The sequence below is a fragment of the Mauremys reevesii genome, linkage group 23, assembly GCF_016161935.1.
Source record: "Mauremys reevesii isolate NIE-2019 linkage group 23, ASM1616193v1, whole genome shotgun sequence".
Taxonomy (NCBI): Eukaryota; Metazoa; Chordata; order Testudines; family Geoemydidae; genus Mauremys; species Mauremys reevesii.
In genome coordinates this window covers 1739061-1751725 of record NC_052645.1, presented here as the reverse complement: position 1 = coordinate 1751725, position 12665 = coordinate 1739061, and the positions used below count along the sequence as shown (strand labels likewise).

Genomic DNA, 12665 nt, shown 5'->3' with positions numbered 1-12665 from the left:
TCCCTGTGTGCTTACGAGAAACCTGGAGGAACTCATACCACAGCCTGAACATGCAACTCAACTGCTCCCAAGTGCCGCAGTAAAACCCTTTCCCTGCTGTGACGTTGCACTCCATAGGATTTTATGAAAATATGCTAATGAGTGTGACTATAATGTAACTGGAATATGCTTCATTCAAAAGGTCTCTTGTACAGTATCATTAAAAAGCTTATAATCTACTGTGTGTGTTCATCCTATTTGTATGAACTGATCATTCTTGTATCTGAAACTAGAAATGTGAACTATAACTCTGAGGTCCTGTTGTAATGATGCAAAGTGTGGGCCATTAATAGTGGTTTGGACTCTTGAATGCTCCCATTAACTAGGACAATTGACCAGAGATGGCTCTGTCCTGCACCATCTGTGAGTCAGGCCAGGAAGAATGAAGGCTTGGGGTCTCACAGGACATATGACCATGTCCCCCAGTACAGGAATCCATCTTAAACCTGGGGCTTTTCCCCAGGAGAGAGATGAAAGATTCCTGCCTTGTACCAAAGCTGTATAAGGGGGAGAAACAGAAGAAAGGTGTCTGCAGTCATGAGAAATCCCTTAGCTACCACCTGAGCTGGAACACGGACTATACCAGGTGAAAAGATTGGGCCCAGACTAGAAATAAGTCTAGTCTGCAAAAGAAGTTTATTGGAAGATCTCTGAAGATGAGATTTTTATCTGTATTAGGCTTAGACTTGCATGTTTTTGTTTTATTTTGCTCTATGGAGAATAAAAACTCCACATAGAAGAAAAAGTTAATGCCCTAGAAAAGCAGGGAGCAAAAAACCTCATCTTCTCTGAGGTTTGACCTCAGGCCCTTCAGATTATGAGACTGACACGCTGCCAACTGCGCTAAGAAGGCTTGGAAAAACTTTAGGCTCAGTGCATATAGGACCCTTCTACAGCAGTGACTGGGGCAGGGAAGGAGCCAGAGATGTGCTGGAAGAAGCAGGGAGCTCTGGTGACCAGAGACTTTTCATGGCAGCTTTCACAGCAGCAAAGAAATCAATTCAGGCTGCCAGTGAACAATCTACTGGAACTAATGGCAGCACAGGGGGGATGTTTCCAAGCTGTGCACCTACTGCCACCTTTTAGAACTTACTCTCCTTTTCCTAGTAGGGCACTTTCCATGTGAATTAAGCAAAGCAAGTTGGGGAAACTACACAGGTAATAGAAACCAGGGCGCCAGATAAGGGTTGAACTCATAACCCCAGCAGTATCCCCCTCTGCGCTCACCAGTTGCACCACTGCAGGTGCTTCTTAGACAAAGCTGGGAAGCAGGCAGTTAGTCTCTGTGGGTCACACCTTTGCCTGGTAATTGAAAGGCTGATCCATCAAACCTAACTCAAGATGCGGCTTTTCAGCCATAAGACTCCAGGACATTTTAACAGGAAGAAAATCTCCTCGATTCTTGTTTAGCCCCATTTGACTCCTTCTGCCCGTCTTCTCTGCGCCCCCCCCGCCCCCGCCAGTCTCTTTCCTTCCCCATTGGGGCCGTGCAGAGAGGAGCCCCAGCCAGTCTCTGTCACAGAGTCTGTATCCCATCAAGGGAGGGAGGGGTCGCTCCAAAACACTGATAATGGGGTGGGGAGGGGTGTGTGTGGTTAGGGGGAGACAGGATGGAGAACTAACAGTGGGACCCAGAGAGATTCCCTCAGATTGAGGCGATCCCCTGCTGCCCCCCATCAGCCAGCTGTGGGAAGAACAACTCGATATTGCTTGGGGAAGCCACCTTTAAAAACACAAGTGTAACATGCTAGTTACATTTTAATAAGACCAAAGCCTCCTCAAACCCAGGGTCACAATCACTGGAATGATTTTGCCTTGATATTTTAGCAGCCGCAGACACAAAGCGAGTCAAATTACAGTTTCCGTTCGGAGTCAGTGCACACACAAGAATCCAGAGGCTTTTAATTCCTTAGGTTCTGCCGCCATTTCATTTGTTTCCTGTTCCAAGATTTATCCTTGTGCAAAGCAACGTTACGCCCTTGGGAGTGTCCCGCTCCCTGGTCCTGCCTGTCCCCCATGGGCAATTTAAAAGGGCCTGGGGCCCCCCGCCACCACCGCCAGCAGCACAAGGGGACTAAGGCACTTTCCTGCCCGCCCTCGCTCCGTGTGGCACGCCACTCCCAGAAACGCCTGGCACATCCCTGCGGTCCCTGGGCTGGGGGTGGGGGGTCTCTATGCGCTGCTCCCTCCTTGAGTGCCAACTCTGTCAACTGTGGCAATGGGAGCTGCGGGGGTGGAGTCTGCGGGCAGCCATGCACAGAGACACCCCCGGCCCTCCCGCTTAGGGGCTGCTGCCGGGGTGGGGTGGGGTGCAGGTTGCTTTCGGGAGATGCCCGAGGTAAATGCTGCACCCCTCACCATCTCCTGCACCCCCAACCCCCTGCCCCAACCCAGACCTCACACCCAAACCTCTTCCAAGACCCTGTCCCCCCACACACCCTCCTGCACCCCAACCCCTGACTGAGCCCAGACCCTGCACCCAAACTCTCTCCCAGAGCCCAGCCCCTCTCCCTCCCTCACCCAAACTCCCCCCCAGAGCCTTAGGCAGGTGTGTGTGTGTGGGGGGGCAGGACTTGGTCCCATTCTGGGCACCACCAAAAATTATACTAACCTGCCACCCCTGTCCAGCCCAACCTTCTGCTGATGCACCTCAGCCCACACCCCTGCAGGGTTTGAAGCTTCCATTGCTTAAACTCCAGGACACTGGGGGATTTCAGCTCCCCTTTGCCCAGAGGGAACCTTCACCCTACTCCCAGCCAGGTTCTTGTCCATGGGATCACTGCAGGGGGGCTGGGTCCCTCGCTGTCTTTTCTCTATGACAGGCCAGGGTGCAATAACTGGGGCATCTGAGCACCCAGGACCTTCTGTGGGGCTGCCATTCCCCTTCCCCTTCTGTGGTCTCGGCTGTCATTGACTCCAGCCTTTTTTCTATCCATCGTCAACACCATCCCAAGCAAGCTGCACTCGCCTCAAAAAGACAAAGAGTCCTGTGGCACCTTACAGAGAAACAGACATATTGGAGCATAAGCTTTCATGGGTGAATCCCCACTTCGTCAGATGAATGTCATGGAAATTTCCAGGGGCAGGTATAAATATGCAGGCAAGAATCAGTCTAGAGATAAGGAGGTTAGTTCAATCAGGGAGGATGAGGCCCTCTTCTAGCAGTTGAGGTGTGAGCATCAAGGGAGGAGAAATTGCTTTTGTAGTTGGCTAGCCAGGCACAGAATTCCCACTCCATTCATCTGACGAAGTGGGGATTCACCCACGAAAGCTTATGCTCCTGTACGTCAGTTAGTCTATAAGGTGCCACAGGACTCTTTGTTGCTTTTTACAGATCCAGACTAACACAGCTACCCCTGTGATACTCAAAAAGACAGTGTCCCCTGTTGGGTGTAAATCACTGACCTCTCTCCTCTCTGAGCACTGACTGCCCCTCTGTTTCCTTGCCTCTCACTCTGTGCAGATGGGACCTTTCCCTCCAGTGCTGGAGGATTCGCCCTTCTCATCTACCCTTGTCCCAAGCAGCACAGCTGGTGGGAATCTTACATGTACTGAGGTGACTTAGGAGCAGAAACCCCCCCAGACCTTCCATGCAATTGGCACTTGCCCCTCACTGAGCAGGATTAAAACTCCTGCAGGGAGACTGCTGGGCCACATCCCAACTGGGCATGAGCAAAGCAGCAGCGTGAAAAGAACCTGGAGATGCTGGGGACTGAACACAGGACCTTATACATGTAAAACATATGCTCTACCACTGAGCTACATCTCCAGATGAGCCATGTGTGCTATAAGTTGCACTCAGAGCCCTCCTGTTTCCAGAGCACCTAGTGGCCTAAAAGCAGCATGAGGGACGCATTCCCTGCTCTGAGGCCAAATCTGCTGTCCTGGAGGCTGCTGCTTCTTAGGGTCACTTTGCAGCAGGGCCAGATTCGATGTGTGGGGCAGAGAGAGTGGGTGCTCTGGACTCAGGGTGCAGAGATACACTCAGCCCTCTCCCCTGCATTGGGTGGGGGGTGCTGCCACCCCGTGCTGGAAGGTAATGTGTTGGGGGGAGGGGGGCACTGTGAGTCACTCAGCACCTGACCCTGGTGGCAGAAGTGCTGTGCGGAGCTCCAGGTGTTTCTAGGATCTGCTCTTTCCACCTGCCTGTGAAGTCCAGCTTTCCCCAGCACATTCACTGCGGTGCAATTGGGTCACTCTTTCCATGGCTGCACAGCAAAGAATCACTCCCAGTTTCCCTTCTATCTGCGGCAGGATTAGCCTGTGTCAGTGGTTAATGAGGTGGATCTAGTTGTAAATTGTTATTCATTCCCCACCTTGATAATTCAACCAGTCCCTTTCCCATGCAGATTCCCAGCACCTCAGTGATCCTGGTAGCAGGGGTTGGGGCCTGAGATTTTCAGGGTCCTTTTTCCCCTCCACCTGGAGTGAACTCAGCTTTTCCCCCATCCCAGACCATCCATGAAATAACAACAGGGGCATAAAGAAAGAGGGGAGGGAACATCTCACGGCCAGGGCTGGATGTGCCCAGGGCCCCCTGCTTGTCCATTGTTTCCCTGGAATTTGGCCCCCTGCTTTGCACAAGGGACAGAGAAAGATCTTGCTGTTCCTGTGTCTGTGCAAGGAAAATTGTGTTTCCCTAGGAAAGAGAGGAGGGAAATGGCCCCATGATGGGACAATATCCTCAGGATTAAGACCTAAGGACTCAGGCTGAGAACTGATTTAACTCCACTCATCTGTGATTTAACAAATTGTCTTCCATGGAGCAGGGCCAGTTCCAGTGTTTTTGCCACCCCAAGCGGAAAAAAATAAATAAAAAAGCTGCAGTCAGCGGCAGCTCTACCTCTGCCACTTTTGGCAGCAAGTCCTTCCCTCCGAGAGGGACTGAGAAGGCTGAAGCCTCCCCTTTCCATTGACAGCCCCAGGGACCTGCTTGCTGTGCTGGTGCCTGGAGCCAGCCCTGCCATGGAGACACTGGGAAGATGGGGGGAATCAGGAAAATACTACAGATTTGTTTACACTGCAAGTGAAGAATAACTGGAGTATTTTTGGTTTAAAGTCACTTTTCCCTGACTGGGAATTGAACCCAGACCTTGGCAGTGAAAGTGCCAAATCCTAACCACTAGACCATTAGGGAGGTGATGATATTGTTTTTCTTTTCACTTATGTTACACTTTCTTAGGCTACTTTCTATCCAATTTCTGAAGCTGCTCCATTGTCCACTCCCTGAGGGGCTAAGAGCAGAAAGTGCAGGAATCCCTGTTCTCAGGGTCACAACCTGAGACCAACCCAAGCCACTGAAACAAACATAAATGATGCTTCCTCCAGCAGGATCACAGAGCAACACAAAGAAAACCCAGCAGGAACAATCCTCCTCTGCCTTCATTTACCCCATTGCAACCCTCTCAGCAGCCAACTCTTGCGGGAAGGACGCTGAGCTGATAGGAGCTCTGGCATAGAGACCAAGGGAGGGGTGTTGCACCCCTTCAGAGGGAGCTGATCACATTCTGACTCTGGAAGAGGAGGGAAAGGCCATGGCCACATGATGGGGCCAGTATGTACCACAACATGGTTCTTTTCTGTGGGATGACTCTGAACATTGACTGATCTCCACTTCCTTGGATTTGAAGAGATGTTTAGTTGGGCACTTAGGAGGCTGAAGCAATGTTATGGATGGTGACACTACGATTAAAGGGTTATTTAATGTTGTAGAAATTGTTAAAAACACTGAGCTTAAACTGGAACTGCCTGTTGTTAAAGGCTGGTTTCCCCTCGTCAGTTCCATAAGCTCTGCTAGAAACACCCTGGGTTCTCTCCTGCCTCGGTGAGAACTGGAGGGAATCGTCCCCTGCTGCCCTTGGCTCCAGGCTGGTTTTTCTGGGGAGGGGACATGGAATTGATTTGTTTGCTGTTGAGAAGGGAGCCAGGCCAGTTTTCAGGGAACGAGAACTCCCAGCATCTTCCCAGCCCAGCCCAGGCTGCTGCCCTGTTCCAGCCTCTGTTCCCCTGGGGGCCCTGCGTGTTTGACTCTAGAGCAGGCCGGGAGCAGCAGCTGAGGCAGAGGACAGCCTGGGCCGGGCAGAGAAGAAGGAGTTTAGCCAGCAAAAAAGTAAAATGGCAGGGGAGTATTACCTTGGACTCGACGGCATTTCTCCATTGGTCTGTCTGCTTGGGGGTGGGGACAATAACACGTCCTGCTGCATTCGTTATTTCGAAGGGCAGTTTAGGATTTTCATTCTCACACACGGTGCACAAAGCAGGACTCAACCTTTGCCGTAAACTAAACGAGCTGCCCACAGATTCTAGCAGCCACAATGAGCATTTGGGTGAGAGCTCAGACCTGCCCCTGTCCCAGAGGGAGGGGGTCATCTGTGTGGGGACTGAACCACTGACCTACCCGCTCCTAACTCCCAAACATTCAGTAACTCTATTATCAGTGCCTGTGAGTGTTATTTAAACCATAAGAAAAACCACACTGGGCCAGACCAAAGGTCCATCTAGCTCTGAATCTTGTCTTCTGACAGTAGCCAATGGTAGGTGCCCCAACAACCAGGCACCACTGGGAGTTGAACCCAGGATCTGTTATTTACGAAACAGATGCTTTAGCCAGCTAAACCATAGTGCCTGCTGGTAGCTAAAACACAGTGTCTGCCCACACCTGACTCCCTGCCATCGCCACCAGGGCCTGACAAGCTTTGCTTGTGTTTGGATTCTGCAAAGCAGAGGAGCAGGTGATGTTTCCCTTACAAGTTGTGTGTGAGTGAATCTTTGGCCAGGTCTGCACTACAAAGTTATTTCAGCAGAATTATATTGCTCAGGTGTGTGAAAAACACACAATGCTCTCTCGGTCGGCAGCTTGTGGCTGGTGCACACACTGCAATGCCACGTCTGGTGACAAAACTGCCCTGTTTAGGTGACAAAATAAAATGAATTCGATGAGCAGTCTGGAGCTTTTTGCAGCAAACTGAAAGTGAGAGAGTGTCACTGTAGAGGCTGCTGTTCATTATATCACCATAACTGGCCTCCTCCAGTATCCCACAATGCCCGCTTTGAACTCGCCTGCCCTGCATTCCTGCTACAGAGCCATGGGCCCCTCCCTTTCATAGCTCTGGGAAGTTCTCACAGCTGAGCCTGCTGCTCTGCTCCGGCAGCCAGGAGCAAATCACTGCCGTGGATGCTGCTCTCTCCCGCACAGCGAACACAGAGCAGGGTGGTGGGAACTTCCTTACATGGTGCGGGGGGGCACCGGCATCTGAACTGTGATACCCCCATGGCACCTCTTCCCTCGAGGAGGCTCTTACTTTCTAAACAGGGACGGCTGTTTTCTCGTAAAATCACTAAAAGGGAAGGAGAAAACTCGGAAGAGGTTCCTCCTGGCGCTCACGTCCATGAACCCGAATAATCTCTCCGTCCTCAAAGAGAGACCTGGAGAAGGAGACTTGCTGAAGCAAAGCCACAGGGGTCTCTGAGGTTTCCCTGGCCCCTCGCCCCTGTCCTGCCTGCCTGATGTCAGCATCTCTCTGTGAGGTCACCACCTCCCCACCACCTTTGACCAATAGTCTGAGGTCCTGCAAAAGGCCTTTGTGATGTCACTGCCACACCCCTCCCTTGCTGGGCTAATGTCCTGCCCCTGGCCAGGCACTTTGGAGGTTTGAGCTACTCCCTGTGGATCACCCCACTCAAGGAGCGTTCGTTCTAGGCAGCAAGCCAGCTAGACAGGAAAACATCAGACGCTGCTCCCAATGCTACACTCAGTTTTTCAGAAATTAGTCGACTTTATGGCCAGAAGAGACAACTAGAGCATCTTATTTGACCCCCTGCATATCACAGGCCTCCTGTATGACACAATAGCTACTTTTGGGGCAAACACATTCCAGAAAGGCGTCTAGTCTTCATTAAATGATATCAAGAGAGGGAGAATCCACCACTTTCCCTAGAAGACATTTTTCTCCAGCCCTCAGAACATTTGGTGGCTCTTTGCTATTGAACGAGCTCAACCTGTTTAGCTTATCAAAAGAAGATTGAAAGGTGATTTCATTGAAGTGTTGAAGGGCATTAATGGAGACAAAAGATTGGGTATGAAAGGGCTCTTTAATTGAGCAGAGAAAGGCATAACAAGACCCAATGGCTGGAAGGTGAAAAGAGACAAATTCATATTACTACTAAGGCACAAATATTCAACAGCGAGGATGATTCACGACAGGAACAAGCTCCCAAGGAATGTGGTGGATTCTAATTCTAATTCCTTATGAATATTCTGTGTGTTTGTGTCTGCAGGGGAGGAACATGCTATATGGCCAGAGGACTTTATTCCTCCAGCCTGCAAGGACAGAGGGGATGTCAAGGAGTTGCTCCTTCAATCCCCCCCCCAGAAAGGCCCTTCTTAGGAAAGGCAAAATCCTGGAGAGAAAGAGTAACACTGAACAAGACTCCAGAAAGACAGATTTTTATACTCACAGTGAGAAGTTTTTCACCTGACCAGGGACTTGAACTTTTAATCTGAGGGTCCAGGGTTCAAGTCCCTGGTCAGGTGAAAAAACTTCTCACTGTGTTACTCTTTCTCTCCAGGATTTTGCCTTTCCTGGAGGAATAAAGTCCTCTGGCCATATAGCATTAGCACAGCAAGGGAAGGGTGTGGCAGTGACATCACAAAGGCTTTTTGCAGGACCTCAGACTATTGGTCAAAAGTGGTGGGGAGGTGGTGACCTCACAGAGAGATGCTGACATGAACCAGGCAGGACAGGGGCGAGGGGCCAGGGAAACCTCAGAGACCCCTGTGGCTTTGCTTCAGCAAGTCTCCTTCTCCAGGTCTCTCTTTGAGGACTGAGAGAGTATTCGGGTTCAGGCATGTGAGCGCCAGGAGGAACCTCTTTCGAGTTTTCTCCTTCCCTTTTAGTGATTTTACTAGTAAACAGAAGTCCCTGTTTAGAAGGTAAGAGCCTCCTCAAGGTTTGAAACCTGTTCAGTCTGATCCATCTGGTGACCACTGAATTCTAGGCATGGAAAACACGAGCTTAAGGAGGCAGAATTTTATTCCGAACCTGGGATTTTGTCCCTTAGAATCACTGGGGACATTAGGGTTTGTCCTTTTGGTTTCACCTTTTCCTCCATCCATCCCTCCCTCCTTTCTCTTTGTCTCTTGCTTCTTTTGTCTTTTCTCCTGTTCCCCTCCCAACACCAGGAAGGCATTTTTCTCCAGCCCTCAGAACACTTCGTGGCTCTTTGGTCATCAGACTCCTGAACTGCAGCTGGATGTGGTTCTTGTTCTTCTGCACAACATAGCTCCTGGAGAAGAGGGATCTGCAAATGTACATTCGTATGATACCTTTGTTTAACTGATGAAAACATAAATTGACACTTTGAGGATTGAAACTGATTTCAGCTGATGGACAGCTTTGCTAGGTTTTTATGCATTTGGACAGCGAAATATTGAGTGTTTACATTGATATCAAGCACTCCTGTATAGAGGAGCCCCTGAACAGAATGGAGAATGGAAATGAAAATGTTTTCCATTTTTTTTAAAAAAAGAAAGAGGGTTATAAGAGAACACGGGGGTTTGAACTGAGGACTACGTGAACTGCAGTTAAGCACTCTACCACTGAGCAATATCCCCATGACAACAGGACTATGGAATCATGATGTCCAACACTTTGAAGGACAGACCCTGCTTCATCGAGCTCCTTTGCCATTCCCAGACCACAGGTGGTTTTAAAAATGGGGTTTGATTAAACTTCTTAAATGTGGCAAACACCACAGCTTGCACACCCACCGATATAGCTTCTCCCACTGACATAGCTGCCACCTCTTGGGAAGTGGATTAACTACACCCCCAGGAAAACTTTCTCCCATCAGCATAGAGCAGTGGTTCTCAAACTGAGAGTCAGGACCCCAAAGTGGGTCATAACCCTGTTTTAATGGGGTCGCCAGGGCTGGCATTAGACTTGTTGGTGCCTGGGGCTGAAACCAAAAGTCTGAGCCCCACCACCCAGGGCTGAATCCCTCAAGCTCTGGTTTTGCCCTCCCCTAACTGGGGCAGGGCTCAGGCTTTGTCTCCTCTGCCTGTGCTCAGTGTAGAGGGGCTTGGTGCGTCTTTCTAGGGTCAGGTAGTAAGTTGTTTTTTTTTTGGCAGAAGGGGGTTGCAGTGAAAGGAAGTTTGAGAAACCCTGGCACAGAGCCTCTGAGTATGTCTAGACTTGGCTCCCTGTGGCAGATCAGACACTGAAAGTGCAGCCATGGAGACACCACACCCCAGCCTTGCCCAGCAGGCAAGAATCAAACATCCACAGACAAATGCCTGTAGCTTTTTAACCCATCTCCCTAAGCCCTCAGCCACCACCATTTAACAAAGGGGCTTTTCTACACTATGGTTCTGGTCTCACTGAAGGGTCATTTCCAATTGTTTGCTCAGAGCAGCATTACGGGAAATGGTGCCCTGGGAAAAGCTTGTACTTTGGCACTTCCCCATTGCCCCTGGACGATCCCCACTCCCCCTTTACCGCTAGCTCCTGCACTCCCAGCCCTTGCACCTCCTTCACCCCTAACTCCTGCCCCCTCCTGTGCCCCCTTTGCCCTTAACTCCCTGGGCCACCACCCATTGCCCCTCTCCTGCAGCCCTTCACATGGCTCCAGTGCTGGGGGCCCCACACTTGTTCTCCCTTTCCCTGGGCTTTGGCATCACTAGCCCCTGCTTAGCGGGTAGGGTTCAGTGGTCCCCAAAAAGTGGGGCATGACTCCTAGGGGGACACAGAGGAACATTCATGGAGTCAATGAAATCAATTGAGTTTCTTCAGTCTCTCGCTGTAGACATTTCCCTTGTTTTTAAAGGCAAAAATCCTGATCTTTCCAATGGGAGCTGCTGCTTCAATGTTCAGTTTGGGGAGGGATCTGGCTGCACTCAGAGATCTGACCCTCGCTGTGCAGCAGGAGGCGGAGGGAAGCTGATTGTCAGGGCTCAGGACTGCACCCTGCCATGTTGAGCTGGTGTCTGTGCTAAGCTCGGCATCAATCAGGTCATTCTGGGCAGTTCGGGGTCCCCGGGCTCCCACAGTAGGGTGAAGCAGGTCACCCCTGGAGCAGGTTAAAGCTGCAGGGTGACAGTGGGGTTGCTGCCCCTGTGAACAGCTGCTGTAGCACCGCCGGGGCAGGACAGGGAGAGCCAGTTATACCCTCCCCAGCCTGTATCGGGGGATGGGAGCACTCACACCCTGGGGACCTACCCACCAGAGATCTGCTGGGGGGGTAGTGGCACCCACACACCCAGAATGTTTTAGGGGGGGACAAGGGCATCCACACTCTGGGATCCTCTGCAGAGGGACGGACACCCACACATCCAGGATTCTGTATGGGGGGCAGAGGTACCCAGACACCTGGGCGGGGGAAGGGGGCACCGAAACATCCGGGATCTTACCTGGGAGGACAGCGGCGCCTGCAGCTCGACATGAGACGGGGGCGAGGGGAGAAGGAGCATTTCCCAGTTCCAGGCTGTCCCCGTCTGGCCAAGGCACAGAGCTCACAAGCAGAGTTTAAAGCTCCAGCTGCCAGGCTGCAAAACAAGCTGGGCTCCATGGCTGGTGCCTGTGATCCCAGCGCCTGGGGAGGCTGAGGCCGGTGGGTCGCTTGAGCTCAGGAGTTTTGGGCTGCAGGAGGCTGTGCTGATCAGGTATCCGCACTAAGTTCAGCATCAATATGGTGATCCTGGGGAAGCTGGGGGTCCCCAGTTTGCCTAAGCAGGGGTGAACTGGCCCAGGTTGGAAATGGAGCAGGTCAAAACTCCTGTGCTGATCAGTAGTGGGATCGCACCTGTGAATAGCCCCTGCAGCATAGCCTGGGCAAGACAGTGAGACACGGTCTCTTTTTAGACCTCCCTCCCCCCCCCCCCCCGCAGAGCCTGCATGGGGGGATGGGAGCAGCCACACACTGGGGATTCTGACTTGGGGGGAGGGACACCCCCCTGCAACACAGATCTTGAAAAGAGGAACAGAGACACCCACACACCACAGAGCCTGGATGGGGGCAGGGGAACCACACACGGGAGCTAGTTCATGGGGTGGGGGACACACCCATATGCTCCGTTGCACCATTCTTAATGAGAAGAACGGGGGCATCCACACAACACGGATCCTTAACGGGCGGGGGGACACCCACACACTCCACTATTAAGCAGGAGGGACAGGGGCACCAGACACCCACAGTAGCTTGGAGAACACCCACATCCACCGGATCCCTCATGGGGGGTAAGACAGAGGGGATTGTAATGGGGCCCAGCGCACCCACGCACCGGGGATTGTTAAGCGTTGAAGGGACAGGGACACCCACACACACTGAGATCACGTCCTTGGAGGAACGCAAACCCTCCACAGAAGGACCTGGTCTGTTCCATGATGGCAGCCCAGCCTGGGTGAGTCAAAGTCTCTTTTTATACAGCCACGCCCCAGAGATCCTGACTAGGGGGAGAGACACCCACCCACCAGAGATCCTTAATGGTCTAGGGTGCACCAACACACCAGGGATTCTTATGGGTGGGAGGAATGGAGACAGCCAGACACACTGAGATCACTTCCTCCAAGGAGCCTGGGCCAGACAGGGAGACACAGTCCCCCTTTACATCTCTGCCAGACAACCTGCCT

At 51.7% G+C, this 12665-nt stretch overlaps 2 non-coding genes across 2 annotated transcripts; both read right to left on the bottom strand.

Moving 5' to 3' along the window:
- Positions 1-3736: 3736 nt before the first annotated feature.
- On the bottom strand, positions 3737-3808 carry TRNAV-UAC. Its single transcript has one exon. It is a non-coding gene; the product is annotated as a tRNA-Val (tRNA).
- Positions 3809-5104: 1296 nt separating this feature from the next.
- TRNAE-UUC lies at positions 5105-5176 on the bottom strand. Its single transcript has one exon. It is a non-coding gene; the product is annotated as a tRNA-Glu (tRNA).
- Positions 5177-12665: the final 7489 nt, after the last annotated feature.